General features: G+C 45.7%; 1 pseudogene across 1 annotated transcript; it reads right to left on the bottom strand.

Moving 5' to 3' along the window:
* Nucleotides 1-1,622: 1,622 nt before the first annotated feature.
* On the bottom strand, nucleotides 1,623-1,973 carry LOC309520820 (large ribosomal subunit protein eL37 pseudogene; annotated as a pseudogene). Its single transcript has one exon. The product of its transcript is annotated as a large ribosomal subunit protein eL37 pseudogene (transcript).
* Nucleotides 1,974-2,190: the final 217 nt, after the last annotated feature.

The following is a 2,190-nucleotide window of genomic DNA, read 5'->3' as shown; positions in this document are numbered from 1 at the left end:
AGCTTGGGGGTATCGTTGATTCAAAGCTGGCAGTGGAGGCCCAGGTAGCCTCCGTGATGCAGAGAGCCTATGACCAACTCTGACTTGTCCACCAGCTATGGGCATTCCTAGAAAAGTATAGCCTGCTGTCAGCAATGCATGTTCTAATAACTTCTCACTTGGACTGTTGCAATATGCTCTCTGAAAAATTTTACACATCACTTGGGAAGACAGGCGAACTAATATCAGTGTACTGGAAGAAGCAAAGATCACCAGTGTTGAAGCAATGATTCTTCAACACCAACTTTGTTGGACTGGTCATGTTGTGCAGATGCCTGATGATCGTCTTCCGAAGCAACTACTCTATTCCGAACTTAAAAATGGAAAGTGTAATGCTGGTGGTCAACAAAAGAGGTTTAAAGACTGTCTCAAGGCAAATCTAAAAAAAAATGTAGAAGAAACACTGACAACTGGGAAACACTGGCCTGTGAGCGCTCCAGTTGGAGAACAGCCTTTACCCAAAGGTGTCATGGGCTTTGAAGACATTCAAACTCAGGACACAAGGGACAAACTGAAATACATCACAGAAGTGAGGCCATAATTTGTAGCCATCTATCCTTAATTTAACAAAAAATACAGGAGTTACATTCAATGCTAATCTTACTCAAAGCAGACCCATTGAATTTAATGGAACTGGCTAACTTAGGTTTATTGATTTCAATGGGTTCATTCTTAGTAGGACCTAAGGGGACACAAACCATGGTTCTGTACACCTCCTTTTGGTTTTTGGATACCCATTGTTTCCTTCCAAAGCATGGGACCAGGGGCACCAACTCCGGGGATCTCAACTGTTTCCCCTGGGCCATATTTTGGGGAGGTGGACCATGGCCTAGAATGTTTCGAAAAACCGGGCTGAGCACAGAGCCGGTTCAACATGGCTTCAGGAACCAGCTTCTCCAGCTACTGGGGTGGGGAAGGAGGGGGGAAGCAACTCCTGGCCATTGGCAGCAGAAGGAGGAGGAGGAGCTGTTGGCCATTGAAGCCGTGCTGCCACTGCATTTGGCTCCACCCCCTGGATCCTCCGCCATTCTGATGCATAGCTGTCAACCTTCCCTTTTTTGCGGAAAATTCCCTTATTCCAGCACCATTTCCCGCTGCTTCCCGCTGCTATCCTGGATTGTTAGATATCCCATAGACTGTCCCTGGGACAGGTGAGGCTGCTGATCCCTTATTTTCAAATCTGAAAGTTGACAGCTATGTTCTGATGAGACATCCCCCAATCTCCATCACAAGCTGGCACCTCTGCATGGGACCACCTGCTTTTGCCCTTAAAATAAAGGATGTACTATGCAGGGGGCACTGTGAATGGGGGACATGAAAGCCTGAGAAATGCAAGAGGCAGCTTTGTATCTTCAGGGGCCAGATGCACATGAGACATGAACAGTCACCCATCCACCACAGCAGAAAGTGATGACAGAATCACTGGCTCCTAGCTACTGAAAAGCAGAATTATCCCTAGGCTGACAGTGCTCACACAATGCCTGATTTAGATTAATGGCAACAGCCATAATGGGTGATGGTTAGACAGTTGCCCAACCAAAGAAATCTTTGTTTTGTTTTGTTTTTGTCTGTTTTTTCCCGCAGTTCAGGCCATTTATTTAAAAAAGACATTTGAGTCCTTAAGATGAGCTGGATGCTGCAACAGCAGCTCTCTTGGTCTTTGGCGCTGTTCCTTCACAGAATCCACTCCTGAATCTGTGGTAGACCTTTTTCAGATGCCTCATATGGCCAGTTCCAGTAGTATTGCGCCTCCTGGCCTTAGCACTCCAGTTATACTTTCTCTTGCGTTTAGCAGAAGATCCACATTTTCCACAGGTGGACTTCTGGAGATGATAGGCCTTAGACCCACATCGATGGCACAAAGTGTGCGCCTTATTGCGACACTTTCCAAAGGAGGATGTTCCTTTCATCATCTTCCTTCAGCCACCACAACAAAAGAGCCAAATAAATCTTTGTTGATTAATTGTATGGGCTGATTCAGTGAGTTAATTACTTAATTGACTCCACATCAATGGGCACAGGAAGAAAGCAATCATACCCCTTGCTTTAAATCTCACTCATGTTGTAGCAAGCATGATCTCAGAAGAGGTAGTCATGGGTGTGAGAGTATAGCTGTAATTTCCCTCTGGTTCCAAATTGGGAAAGGAGTAC

Source organism: Podarcis vaucheri, assembly GCF_965113315.1.
Source record: "Podarcis vaucheri genome assembly, chromosome: 16".
Lineage (NCBI taxonomy): Eukaryota > Metazoa > Chordata > Lepidosauria > Squamata > Lacertidae > Podarcis > Podarcis vaucheri.
Note: the sequence above shows the minus strand (reverse complement) of the source record. Positions and strands in the feature narration are given on the sequence as shown.